This window comes from Chelon labrosus (assembly GCF_963514085.1).
Source record: "Chelon labrosus genome assembly, chromosome: 20".
Lineage (NCBI taxonomy): Eukaryota > Metazoa > Chordata > Actinopteri > Mugiliformes > Mugilidae > Chelon > Chelon labrosus.
In genome coordinates, this window is record NC_140353.1 from 8,807,224 (window position 1) to 8,822,468 (window position 15,245).

Consider the following 15,245-nt stretch of genomic DNA (forward strand, 5'->3'; position numbering starts at 1 on the left):
TTCTATTCTCGTAATTTTGCTTTGGTATTTTAAATGGTAACGGTTTTATTTCAATCTGTTGAGAGCAAGATCATCTGAGCACATGTCGTGAGAATGGCGGTCCCCTCTGTTCATGCTGAGTACGTGCAGGCCAGCTGCATTTATTAGAGCTCCACGCAAACAGCTGCACATCTGGACCGGCAGGGACGTCTCGGTGGAGCAGAGGGGAGGCCGAGGGCCGACTGCACAACGTGTAAATGAACGAGGCCCTGAAGGGGACGACAGTCGACAAGCACCCGTTGTCCTCCTGGCTGCTTTTCAAAGCAGGCTTAGGTTTCCTCTTGGACTGCGATCACACCGAGCAATGCTGTATCCTTTGTTTTCTTCCTCTTTTTCATCATAAGGCTCGTAAAGGATTTTGCTGCCATTTAAATCTGGACAGAAATTTATCGGAGAAGCATCATGCAAGAGGAAAAAAATAATGTACTTCTCATTGTGAAAGAATCTGCAGCGGTTCCATTTACTACAGGCAGGAAATCCTTCCCCATACATCAGCATGAGTGTTTCCATGTTCACATTGTGTTTTGCTGTATGTGTTTATGTCCATTAATGTAAGCATGTGCAGGCCTGCAGGTTTATCCTGTGCCGGTGAGCGTACATATATATTTTTTTACATATGCATACATGTGTTTGTGCATGTGTGTTGCAGAGGGACATCTGAGCACCGGGCTCGCTGCACGCCACGCTCGCTTGCAGGTGGTCCGTCCGCACTTAGGGGCCGAGCAGATTTAATATTTCATAGGAGCGCAGCACACCCCTGGACGCCGTCATTGAGTCCACATGGCCGGCCAGAAAGCTGCTCTGTGAACACTCGGCTGAAATATGCGGGCCTGCCAGCCCCCTCTCCACCATGCTGCTCGCTCACTTGCTGGGCCTCACAATTAAAAGCTAACCACGGCTACAGATGTTGGCAGCTGTCTTTAACCCATGAGATTCCACTCTGTTATTCCAGTCTGCTGTTCTTTAAAGTGTAAACTGCTAGAGGTTGCTGGTAAAGGTCAGGTAAGAACTTGCACCGGCTTACTGGGAGAAGAGGTCTTGTGCAGAGGGAGAGGCAAAAAAACAAAAGCAGAAAGCAAGGAAAAGTTGCACAAAAAAAAAAGAAAAGAAAGGAGGGAAGAGAAAACAGCACGATTTTTCCCAAAGCATTTCATTTTGAGAGGTTCCAGACCGAGCGTTCATGCTAAACCCTCAGCCCAGTTTTAGTGCCCCCTCCACCTCGATACACCATATAAACAGGAAACCAAAACCAAAAGTGTTTATGACCACCTCGCAAAATCCAATGTTAGGAATTCAAGTTCAGGTCAGAATTTCTTTCACCATTCATCAGATTCCAATCAGGCCGGCCTTGTTCCGTGCTAGCCGTCGTGTATGGTGTGGAGTTGGACCTCGGCCAAAGAGAACAGAAGGAACTTCACCAACACCATTATTCAGCAAGGTCAAACCCGATTTAGATTTGAAACCGAAGCCAAAACCGGGCATCTTGAAACTGTTAGGAAACTATTCCAGATCTTAAACAGACCAGGGGGACTGTGTACATCTCCCTAATTGCACATGTCAATTTATGTACAAGCGCTTGGTTTAGTCAAGCTCCATTACCCCCCCTCCAGCACCCCTCCCTCCCTTTCCTCCTCGCTTCTCTTTCCTGTCTCACCTACATACATAGAGAATATTCTGACACGTGATCACAAGTGTGTTGTCTTGAATGCCGAAACCAGTGTGCCGCTATAGAGGTACAGAAACACGCACTCAAAGAATTTTTAGGCAAACCAACAACATGTCACTGAGACAAACCATGTCAGCTCACAGCTTGACAGCTTGTTAATGTTGTGTGACTTCCATGGGAACAAAGGATGCATTGCAGAAACCCAAGATTGCATGTAATTAATCCAATCCCTGCAATAACTCTCTCAAATATTTACTGTATTCCGCTATCACTGGTGAGGGGGACAAATGAAGACCTCACACGTCCGTGGGAGTATCCAGCTTCCAGAGACTGCAGCGAGCAGAGCAGGTGAAAGGAGCCGCCGCTCACTTCTCAACCGTCGGGGACTATATAATGTTTTAACACACTCACCATAACCCTTTGGGGACCCGTCCGCCATAACGCTGTCATCGCCTGGTTTTGAGAGCCGAGGCTGGATGGTGTGACACGACGGTCCACGGTCCACGGGAGAGCAGGTCCATGGGAGAGTGACCAAAGCAAACACGAAGCAGAGTGCGCGGACTTTTCCACATGGCACAAGTTCTTTAAGCCTTTAATACATTTGTTCTGAATTTCAGGGATAGGTTTTAACACTTTAGATCCCGGTACACATTGTACATGTCGGGACAGGAGCACTTTTATGGTTTAAAGATTTCAGGGACACCAAAAATCTCAACAGAGGTGGACAAAAGTTGACATAATTTATCTTTAAATGCCAGTTTATTCAAATTATGGGGAGTGTTTTCCTTACGTGCACTGACTTTGAGAGTTTTGCATGCAAGTGGAACATTTTTCAAGCTAATAGGTTGTGGTGGAGAGTAGTTTTGCAGACACTTGATTACTATCTCATTCTGAAAACACCTTTTTGCCTTCCACATTAATACATTTGTGCTACATCTACACCTAGCGTCCATTTACTGGTGAAAACTTTGGGCTCGTGTTTTTATTCCGGGTGGACAGAAGATCTGAGAAGATCTTGAAATGATAATGAACGTTTGCTTCTTAGCAGTTACTGTGTGTCTTCTCCTGATTCGTTATGCCCCTATGTTTGCTTTCGGGAGGAGGAAACAAAAACTTCCGCGTGGACTACCGGCCATTTTTCAACATGTATAATAAATTACACGTGTTGCCGGCGTCGATGCTTTTGCTAGCAGTTGCTGTGCGGTTAAATTCAGCGTGTTATCATGCAACGGCTGACCTAAATTAGCAGGAGGCAAAATATTATTTAAATAATGCGTTGAATGTGTGTCGACGCTATCTGAAGGGCCATGTGTCTTCAGGGGTGCAGTACGGATGGTGATTACTGATGAAAGAGTGCTAACGCTGTTTGCATTTCAAACCACAGATTCACATTAAAACATTAACGCACTCCCTTTCTCTACCTTGATCATCCCTCAGTGTCTCAGACGGATGCGCGTGAGAAAAACGAGGAGCTAATCTCTATTGTGATAGAACGTGCAACGCACATGTGACATTAACGATCAGCTTGACCTTTATTCCCGCTCCATCATATGCCCCGCTCTCTACGGCCGACGCTACAGGAACGGAAAAAAACAGAGGTCCTCTCAACAATAGCTTCTCAGTGTCTGAAAGCTGGCTATTTTGGATATGAGTAAATAGCCGAGTTTGGAAAGCAATCCTGGCAGACGCTTTTACAACGAGTGGGAGGATGAAAGTGAGGCAAGGTTCAGGGAAAGGTGACCTCACAAACAGGAATAAAAACAAAGTTATAAAACGCATCTTCCTCTGCATCCACATCACAAGGGCACTAACTTGAAACAATAAACCTTATAATTAATAGCCGTGTCCTCTCTGTTACTGCAAGTAGGAACAAACATGGTGAATCTTATTTAGGTTCAGTAATTTGTGATTTCCTTCAACCAGCAGCAGGTTGTAATGTTGTGACAGCGGTTCCCAGAGATGCAGCTCTGCTGTGAGGTTGTTATTGTGGAGCTAAATGAGCTAGGATTAATCCTGGTTACTGAGCAAGGTAACTTTCAAAGCCTTGTCGCGAGCCATAATGACTTCAAACACTAGAGGGTAGCCTATTCAAACAGGATTAGCTGTTTTTCCACTTCACACAGATAAAATTACCCTGCCCCACCAAATATTTCAATAGCAGGACGATAGGGCCATTAAAATACCTTTAAAAGGTCACAGAAAGCCAACTTCAAGGTTTGTTGTCTCACCAGTTCTGTGTTACACAGAGAGGCGGTCGGGGTGTCTTACGGGCTTTGCAGAGAGGGGGGTCCTGCCATTCTCCAGGTTCATAGGAAAGATGGCCAAACATGTTTGCTCATGCCACGGGACGCAGTGTTTTCTGGGGAACAGCAGGAGCGTGCAGAGGGTGGGGTGGGTGGTGGGTGGTGGAGCGGGGGGGAGTGGAAGAAGGAGTGAGAGAGTCTGGTGGCCACATGTCGCCGTTGCTGCTCAGCGCTTGGACATCGCAAAGGTTTCGTGTTAAACATCGACGCAGAGGCTGAAAATAAATCCTGAACAAATACAAGGGTTGGGTGGTGGTCCGGCGAAGACAGGTCCCTCATGAGGTTTCCGCCGACATCCTCCTCCTACTGAGCCCTCCAGCCTCAGTGCATTCGGGGCCAAGCGTCGACCCTGACCTCCAACCCTGGCTTCCAACATCCAGCTCCAACCAGTTAAGGCTAACAGACTTGAACGCTGTGATATTTTTCATATTCCACCTGAAGAAAGTGTCTATGAAGCAAATCAAACTTCCAAATGTCCTTCAAATGCATTATGGTGCTTTTATTCTTTGCAAATTAATTCATTTTGTGGTGAAAAAGGTTAATCTATCCCCTCTAATCTACACTGATCACACTATATTTGCGTATTTATCTTTTACATAGCAACAATACCAGGCCTCTGTTGCCATATTAAGGGCAGACATGTCTATATTAGTGTCAGAGACATGCAGAGGAATGTCACATTACCACACAGTAAAACAGGTTAAAGAGGACCTTAATTGCTCGGTTGCTCTCCTTTGAAATGCTCAGTTTTCCTTGGATGAAACCTTTCCAAAAGCAGACAAGCTGAGGTCGGAGCAGAAGGAGAGAGCCACATCAAACGAGGAGAGCGCATGAATCTGTCAGCAATGAAGGGCTATTACTACAGTAGCAGCACCCTGCCTTGGGGAATATGCTGTCAGCTTCGTCATTAAAAGCCTGACCTGGGTAGGAGAGAGCCTCGGGTTAGCTCACATTTTCTTGCTGCTCCCGTCGCTGGCTCGCAGTCGTTTAGCCGACATCTTCCCGCGGTTGAATCTGTGTGCGAATGTGTGCATGTGGTGGAGGGAGCGAGGCCAACGTTGAGATAAACAGCATATGTGTGTTTGCATCCTGTCTGTGAAATTAGAAACACAAACACATCAGATCTTAAACAAGCTTACCACATCCAACTCCTGCAAGCGATTAGAAAAGCATCAACACCATTACACACTGACTCTGACACGCTATGCCTAAACCCTTCACCTTAACCAATGAGTAAACACACACACTGGTGATAAAGCTAATGGGGCTCCTGCAAACGAGCCACATGAGGGGTAAGAGCGAGAGAGAGAGAGAGCGTGATTCATCTCTATTGTGAGAAACCATCGGTAGAGTCCAGCCCGGGGACAGGGGAACCACCACTGAGCTTGTGCAGTAGTTAGTGAACCTGTCTGTCTGCTGTCAGACTGCTGTCACACACACATCGAGGCAAGCATCAATACACACCGGCCTTTCTCCCCCCTTTTCCAGGCCTATATGCACTGAACGCACATGTTTTGATTGCTGACGGCCATGTCAGGAGTCAAGTAGAGCCTCTTAAAATGTGGCCTAGGGCCAAGGGTCATCCGCTAATGAGTAAAAGCTTTTTTTCCCCTTTGTTGCCAGGGAGGGAGTAAGGAAATGTGCTCACTAGGTGGTAGGGAGGTGAGGAGGGGGCGGCCGGGGGGGAGAGAATGTGTGAAGAGATGGGTAGTGGCAGGGGAGGGAAAGGGTGAAAGGGCCGAACGGGTGGACGGAGGGGGTGTCAGGAAGTAGACCGAGAGGGGAGACAAGAGGTGAGGTCTCAGGTGAGAGGGGGTGATAATGATAAACTGTGTTTTTCTGCCTCGTCTGACAGCGCGATGTGGAGAGCGGAAAGAGGAACGAGAACATCAAAGGTGCCTTTTATTATTTAGAAACAAGCAATTTGTTCAATTCTTTGAATTTTAAAATCAAATTCCGTAACTTTTTCAGCAACTATTTTGAGTTTGGACTTTTATGATACGTTCTTATTTACATATTCACAGAAATAAATTGACTAGGCTTGAGTTTAATGGAAGTTAAGGTGTTGTCGAATGAATGGGAGTTAATGGATCGTTAACTTTTTAATGTGCAACTTTTTCAAAAATCCCTTCATGCCTAAGATATTTAACAGTCAAACTATTTATTCACATGTCAAGCCTCTCTGTCATGCAAATAGAAACATATCCTTGCTTCATACAGTAGGTGAGATTTAAAAATTCAAAGAGCTTATTCAAATTCCTCAACTTTAGACCAGAACTTTAGTAAACAACCATGTCTGGAGGAAATAATCTGAATAAGAAATAATATTTGTATTATTTTGAAAGTCTATCTTTCTTTCACCATGTTTGCCAGCTGAAAGTAGAGCCAGCTGCATGCTGATGCATGATGAACAGCTACTGTGATCACACATTCACATCACATACAGCGTAATAGTTATCCCTCCTCGCTAGTGTTGTAGGGGCATGTCAGAAGCCAGAACGCCTGACCCCGACATACTCAAACTGTTTCACAAGTAGCTCCCTGTGCCCCTTGGCTTTCTCTGTGTCCTGGTGGGCCTAGGACCCTGACAGGGCGGTATATATTTAAATATATATATATGAGGATGTGTAGATGAGACACTGGCGGAGAAGAAAGCCAGTCCTTGTGCTCGGAGAGTTAACCTTAAGTGCTGCAATAGCACCAAGTGCAAAGAGACGTTCTTTGTTCTCTCTGCTCATCTGATCTGGCATTTACCTCAGCAGCCAAGAGGTGTGTGTGTATGCACGCGTGTTTGTGTTAGCAGCGGCGGGCTGTTTGAAGCCGCTCTGATGGTTCTTTTGGTGCTCTCCAGGAAACGTTTGTCTGTGCATTGGATGAGCTCCTCCAGATGTTCCCATAACTCCATGTGTATGTGCACGCAGGGGTGTATATCTGAACGCGTGAGCGCGTGTGTGCATGTGTGTGTGTGTGTGTGTGTGCACGCGTCTATGTGTTTAGATAGAAAGAGAAGGGAGGGGGGCCGTGTTCCAATTAGAGATGGGTAAACTGTTGATGTAAAAGAAACTAAAGCTAACATTTACAGGCCGTGACTCTGTGATGTCTCCCATTGTGACTTCAGTCTGCGTTGTGGCATCGAGCCTAAAGTACCGTTCAGATGAGAGACCGGACTGAAGGATTGTTTTTGAATTCCACATTATAGTTTCCAAAGTGCACTCCAGTGCTCTAAACACATTTTAACGTACAATCACTGTAGAAAACACTTAAGAGCACCATTTTTCCTGTGTGAACTTTAAATGCCCTGCTGAAGTGTCAATGAGCAAGACACAAAATCCCATTCAGCTCCAGGCAAGCTGATCTGTGGCTGATCTGGGACTTTGACCTCTCTGTGGACAGGGGAGCGAGTTAATATATGATTTTCCGTTGTGAAAACAGAGCACTGCAAAACAGCCATAAAATCACTCACAACTTAACGGCCAATAAGAGACAAACCTGAAAGCACCAAAGGTGCACATATAGTGCCCCAGTGGCAAGAGGGACAGTGAGAAAAAGTACAACCCTTCCTGAGTATGTGAAGTTTCACACACTTCAGATAAAAGTGAAAACTCTTCTCCTTAAGGCCATTTTTGCGGCATACTAAACTATTATCATAAAACTACGCATAACCATTTAAAACAACATCAACTCTATCTCTAATCAACACCCATTTGTCACATGCTCTTCATTAGCAGATAAATGGCTCAGTTAATGTGCACATTTAGGAGTGGAGCAGTTTTTTACAGGCCTTTCGGAATAATTAATTGTGGAAAGTCTTATAGCAAACTTAACACTTTTTTTTATACACAATTAAAAAAACATACAACCATCATCTGCCTATCAAAACCAAGTCAGTAAAGTTTAATAGAGGACAATTTTGTCAGCAGTGTTGTCTTGAGTATTTGTCCAATAATGACAAATGTTTAGTGCTTAACTTTCTATCCTCACAAACCTTCACATAGCAGACTGTGGTGTCCTTCTTAAAACTTGTCAGTAGTTGCAGGTTTTCAATAGTCAACATGAAGAAGGAGCAGAGTGCTTAAAATATTTGGTTCAAATACCATTTCTGCTGGAGAAACTCAATAACTTTTAAAGTTATTCATGTAACCTATACTAAAACAAAACAACAGTTAATCAAAAATATTTCTATACAGTTTAAAATGAATAAATAACAGTATCATGCCCCCTATATCTGGCCTGTGTGCTTAGATTTATAGGACATAGATCCCAAAGACATGCCTATACCAATAGGGACAATTTCAGAACCCGTACAAAGATCTTCTATTTTTCTTTCATTTTTCTTTCATTAATTTCAGAGGGAAGTGGCCTACAGCTGTGTGTCAGCAAATGGACTCTGAAGTCTTAAAGACAGACCCCTGTGGAAGCACATATAATGAAAATAAAAGAGGGCCAAGGAGGGAGCCATGGGGTACACCATAGGGGGAAAATCGCAGACAAAGATGAAAAATAATGATAATAACTGCTCTTTCTTTACAATACAAACTGCTGTAATTTCAGACTGCGAATGCCTTCCATATGCTTGAGATAAGCCAGGCATACACAATAGTTTGAAGCATATCAAAAAGACACGCTTTCCAGCATCTCTACGAGTACAGAGTTTTGTTGGCAGAATGACTTTATTTAATGTCGGTCTTACGTAAACATGACAGGAATTTGGGTGGGGAGATATCATATATCAAAGAGAAAGACTTTTTCCTGAGCTTTATATAAAACGTATTTAGGTATTAGTTTATTAAAGCTTGAAGATGCATGAAGAAACATGTGAAATATTACCCGGGATGTGTTTAATTAATTCATGTGCCCAAAACTGACCTCACAAAACATTTAAACATTTCTACAGGAACCTTTTTACAAAAACGCGATTGCTGTTACTTTGTATAATTCTTGACCTTCCATGGTCAAGCCTTAAACAACATAAATTTAAAAGAATGAATCTTTTTTTTTAAAGCATTTAAGCCTGATCATGAAGAGAGCAATCAAGGGGCTTTCCTAAAGACTTATTGGAGGATGGACACAAAAGCACAGGAAATACAAGGAAAATACCTGCATGGGACCATCAAAGGAACAGAACAATGACACAAGAGAAGAAGGGGAGGGGGTTGTATCTTACTTTGAGTTTATCTTTCAGCGAGTGCATACATGCGCCCTGCAGATGTGCATTACAGTTACCAATGCATGGCTTACTTCCGAACGGGGAGTTTTACATTGTGTGGCTGCTATTGATGTAAGCGGAGGAGCAGGTGGTGTCAGCTCCTCGGAGGAAGAGATTCTTATCTGCATGCAGTCACCAGACATCTTTTTTTTCGTCCTCATCTGTGGTATCGTTTATCCAGTGGCCTTGCTGTCATAATTGAGTCCTGGTGTCCAGACTAAAGACATTAAAAATCATCCAGTGGTGTCCCTCTATTTTTTTTTCTCTTCTACATCTGTGAACTCTGACGGACAAGTTATTTTAAACGTGATCTAAGGTGTATTTCATTGGACAAACACTGAACCATATGGCTAGGGATGTGAAAACCTCACCCGTGATGATTCGTAATAAAGGTTAAGAGGAAAGATTTTGCACTGAGACAGTATTGGAGGTATTTTGTTCTAGTGTAGTGTGTAATCTCCCTCTATTTTTTTTTGCTAAACTTTGGATTTAAATAACAATTTTTGAACACCGGGACAGACCAGACCTTTGCTTTAATCCTACAGTAGTGTGTCCCTTTTCTGTGTTGATATCTAATCATATAAAAGTGGTCTTTTTTAAATCCTTCACCATAGAAGAAGAATCATTTGTTGAAGTGCGTTATTAAGAAACCTATTCCAGGTCACATATGCAGGCTGATCAACAACCATGCACCGTAATCAACTGCATTATTTAAAGAGTCTGCAAGCAATGTCACACTGTCTATTTAACCTGAATGCATCTCTTTGATTTGCACCCTGCCTGCCAGTTCTCAGCTAAAATATTCGAACCTTCCTCTACTTCTGAAGAGCCACACTTGAGCTGTGACCTCATTTGGACTGCGAGCACCTGTGCAGAGCAAACAATTATCCCATTAGTGTTAAGTGCCGCTCCTGCTCACCTTGAGGAGCACACATCCCCGCCCACACCTCCTGCGCCACCCCGCCGCCCCCCACGCAACCCCTTCCGTCCAGACAGACTCGGTTTCTCCTGTAGCTCCCACATCTGAAGCCGGGGAGTATCTTGGAGGTGTGGTAGCGCTCTGACGGAGAGGGGGGTCACGAGGATCAATGGTGCTCTCCTGGTTGACAAAGCCCAGACAAAAAGGGCCTTCTCTGGCTGAGACAGGCGGGCCAGCCCACACACACCTGGATGGCCAGGGGAATCATAAGAGGGCTCACAGCGCTTCAAAGCCACTCTGCCACCTGGGCTCGTCGCTGGGAATAAGGAGGGGTGTATGTGTGTGTTTGTGTGTGTGAGAGGACGTAACACACACACACAAAAGAGGTTTAAATGTTAAGTCTCAGCGACTGAAGTCCTACTTATCTTAAAGTGATAGATACACACAGACACGGACACGAGCAGCCATACATCTATCTGCATGTACAGACCAAACAAACACTTAACCGCCAATACGCTCACATGTAAGCATCTGCACGCACATACACACACAGATACAAATAACGCACGCACACCCTCGCGGTGAGGCTGGGAACCTGGGTGCAGGGCTGCTGTAGGAGCTGTTTGAAGCCAGCTGTCACAACCTGACAGCCTGTTGTTTTAGAGGCCTTTGGTATGGCCGAGGGGCCGAGGGGAGAAAAACAACACCAGGAATGTGTACAAGTCAGGACCCAACAGTAAATCCTTCGTCCGTTTCCTTTCTCCCAATGCAGACAGAGGGGAGCAGCAGGGTCGTCCGAGGGAGAGAGCAGAGGGACGTGGGAGCGCCTCAAGTCTCCCACATGAGCCACTGAGGAGATTTCCGTCTCCCTGCTTTCTCACACCTTTTCCTCTTTTGTCTTGTCATCTCTTCAGATTTTTCTTCGCATCCCATCCTCTCCCTCCCCCCCCCCCCCCCCCCCCCCCCCCCCCCCCCCCCCCCCCCCCCCCCCCCCCACCTCTCGCCTCTCTGCCCCGCACATCGCATATGCCTCTCGGTTCTAATTGTTTTATCATGTTGCTGTTTATCCTGTGGCCGTATTCATTAGGAGCAGACGCACACAAACAAGCGCTTAGAGGGAGAAAGAAAGAAAAGAAAAGCGTGGGGAGTTCACAGACACACAAATGAGTTCAATACACACATATTCTCCGAGGATGCAAACACGCCCACGGACCAGCACTAATCTGGTTAATGTAACACAAACAAGGACACAAAAACATACAGTAATATCCAAGTACCACAGGCGCTCGCAGATGTGAATGCATGAGTCGCCTCTTTCTCTTATGGGAAAATAGGTCCGGGCTGCAACAGCATGCGAACAAGTCAGTAACATGCATGCTCACAAAACACGAGAGCATGCAGACACAAGATTCTGCATGGGGAGGAGGAGGAGGAGGAGGAGGAGACAACAAAAGTACCACGTCTCATGAAAGCATCCTGGGAACTGGGTGTGATGTTGCATTGAGTGTTTACTTCGAGGCTGACGTTTCCTAAACTGGGCTGTTTTCTTCTTGTACGATAAAATTCTGGCTTAAAGTCAAAAGACACATTTTGAAAAAAAATAAAAGGACGTAATGTGTTGCAGTGGTTTTGGACTCTACAGTAAAGCTTCTCTGCTCCTTGTTTTGTACGTCCCCGTGTAAACATTTCGTGATAGATTCCTATGAGCCGGTCTGATTTCAGTAGACAAACCTCACATCCCATCCCTTGATCTTTTCTCACTCTGTGTTGTTGTTCCGAGGCCGGCGTTTTTTTTTTTTCTTCCCCCCACTACATTACTGCAGCCTCATTAATCTTAATCTATCCCCACACTAGCGTATATTGTAAATAAGTGACCAAAACAAAGCCAAAGTGAGTATACACAAAGTTTCACATGACACCAAATCATGTTGAAGTGTAGCTTCCTAAATGAGGCGTGCCACCAATTTTACACATAAAATCCAGTTTATGAGGAGAGGTTCTCAGCGGCTCTGAAGAGGGGTTTCCTGATCCTGATCATGTCTGTGAGCGATGTTTTGGAACTATTTGGGGGTTTCACACGAACTAGTCGTTGCTAGAAATGAATTAGTTTGAATGAAACATGACCATATTGGGAATTAAATGTGCTGAGGGATGTTTTGAACAACCATCCTGTCACATCCAGCTCTGATGCCCTGATTAACTGCATCTCTGCGTTTTGGGCATTTCCTGATTGTTTGCCCCGCCCTGATGTATCTCACCTGTTCCTCATTGTTCCCCTTGTATTTAGTCTCTGTGTTTCCTTCCCCCTTTGTACTTCCTGTCAGAAATGTTTTAGTCTCTTCCAAGTAAGCTTTTTCCATCCCTTGTCATTTTTCTGGACTTCTCTTTGCCTGCTTTTTTTTTTTTAAGTAAAGACTTTCACCTGTGTCTTGAGTTGTGTGTTTGAGTCCAGTTTCCTGTTACGCATCCTCAAAGGCAGGGTGACAAGCCGACCACAATGACGGATCCGCAGAGACAGTGCGGGGATAAGGGTGCACATCTTTAGATGGTATTTACTGGAAGATATTCATCTTCAGCTATGTGTCACACAGATGGTGAATCAGACGAGTTCAAAGAGTTACAGAAACTCAAACACTTCAACTGGGATTTCCAAAGGCAGAGACGCACAAAACTGGAATCTATTAGGTGGTTTAGACTTTCGTGTCTATTTGATGACGTAGCTACGGCGTCAGAGCAGAGCATACGCAGACCATACGCAGACCCCAGCGCCGTAGCTGACGCGCACTTCCCCAGTAATGTAACCATGCGCCACGGTGACGCAGACCGCAAGAGCTGTGATTGTTCCGATTGGTAGTAGCGTGTTTCCAATTTCCGTCTGCATCTCCATCTCTGCAATTTTCGAATTGATTGTTTTGGATCAATAAAGATGGAACACACTGAGGAGAGGTTAACTGAGGAGGTTCGGAGATACAAACTTTTGTATGACTCGTCTTTGGCGAAATTCCAGCGAATGTTTCAGTCGATATTGTTGAAAGTTAAGCAGGAAGTAAAAAACAAAAATTAACCCGACTGGCAAAAAAGACACAGCGCTGACTAACGTTCTTTACGTAGGCTAGGTCCGTAGGTTATGGTTACCTTCTAGTCTCGCAGTACCTTAAATGAGCCTTAAAGGGGAACTACTGTTTTTTTACAACCTGGACCTTATTTCTGGCATAAAATACGATCGTTTACTCACTCATATAACTTTGGTGTTACTTTTAGTCCTTCAGAAGATATTTAGCTCCAGCAGAACGCCGCGTATATCCATATAGTGGGAGTGACTGGGGCAGCCCAACGCAGCCTATAAATATGCTGCACGTCAGCGAATAGATAACAGGTAACTCTGAACTCAACGGGGAATAGCACTAGCGTATCAAAACGGTAAGGACGTCCATCATAAACAAAGTCATCGTCCACAACCTCAGCATTGGAAAAATATTCAGCCATGTTGCAAAAAACAAGCAGCAGAAAATTACAGGTAAACAAGACGCGCGGGGTTGGCGCGGCGCTCAGAGATGACATCATCCAGGTCAGAGGTTAGTAGGTCAATCTACAGACCCTGGATGATGATAACAGGTAATTCCGGACTCAACGGGGAATAGCACTAGTGTATCATAACAAAATATTGGTGAAATGAACGAGTTTCGTGGCAGACAATGAAAGGCAAGGACTGCTGTTACACAAACCGTCATACAGAGTGGGCCTCTAACGAATCTTCATTCCATAGTGCCACGTTGTTGTGAAAGTATATGCTTGTTCAAGATTAAAAATACGAGATCTTTTTTCCATTTCTCTTCTTGTACACTGATTCACTAAGCTGAACAGCCAGTCAGAGTGATTTCTCTCCCTCTCTCTCGCTCTCTGACTAGCCCCACCAGCAAATGCAGCACGTTCAATTGGCCAAAAAGTATACAGCCTACAGGAAATGTCGCTGTTTATATCCCCAAACTTTATGGATGTGCAAAATTACTTTGTTGAGTTTCCCATTAAACTCTACTCCAGTTCCATAAAATTTCAACTTTCTCCTGAACTCAGTACTCCTTCAGCACAGGTTGCATAAACCAGAAAAAAAAAACTTATTCAGCACAGCTTATTGGTTTGTGAAACAGGTCTCTGGTTCACGGTTTACACGGACGGTGTGATGTAATTTTGAACGTCATCTGAATTATAGTCAAATTGTTCGTCTAATCTTCAGTACGGCTTTTATTTTACCAGCATTAAAGCATGTAATGATAGTTTAAGAGAGTAATGACCAGGTTGTTACAAAAGCCGATTCATCCGCTACAACGCAACGGTATTAATTATTGTTTTGTGTTCTTATCTGGGTGCGCATGTGTGGCGTGAGAGGAAGTGACACACTCAGAAGGGCCACACCAAAGCCTAAGACCCGGTGGTCCGCTTTGCTATACATCATCGTCCTCAGCACTCCTCAAACTCCTCTCTGTGCTTTGAACTGAGCACGGTTCACTGGACAAGCTGCTGCCTCCCTATTGGGATACATAGCGCAACTCGGAAAATCACCACAAAACTCTGTGGTGAAATTTTATGGGGCTCTCAAAGGAAAGTCCGACAGATGTTCAGAAAGGCTTTTTTTAAACGCAATTGTCCATGCAGGGCTCTACTTTCTCTGGTCTGTGTCTCACTGAGCAGCCTTAAAGTCAAATATTGTATTACTTAAACAGCTTTCAGCCCTCAGAACAACTCTTGTTGTTGTGACTGGCATTCATTAAATAAAGAGGGGCTATGTTCCTGCGCCTCGTGTAGTGGTAAATCTTATTTTCTAGCCGCGTCCGCTCCAAGTCTCTCAATGACTAATTAAGTGCCTTGGTAATTACATCATGGCAATGAGGGAAAGGGGAGTGGAGGTGCGGTGGAAGGTCTGAGAGTAATATTGCTGTTTACACAATTAGAGCGATACGTCTTGGTTGTGTGTGTGAATGCTGTGTCGTGTGTGTGTGTGGTCGCTGAACATTTGTTTCCTCCTTAGCCTACATGTAAATACAATGTAAGCGAGTGCTCTGACAATCAGGCACCTGAGCCAACATTACTCCCTTTTCTCCTCCTTCGCCGCCT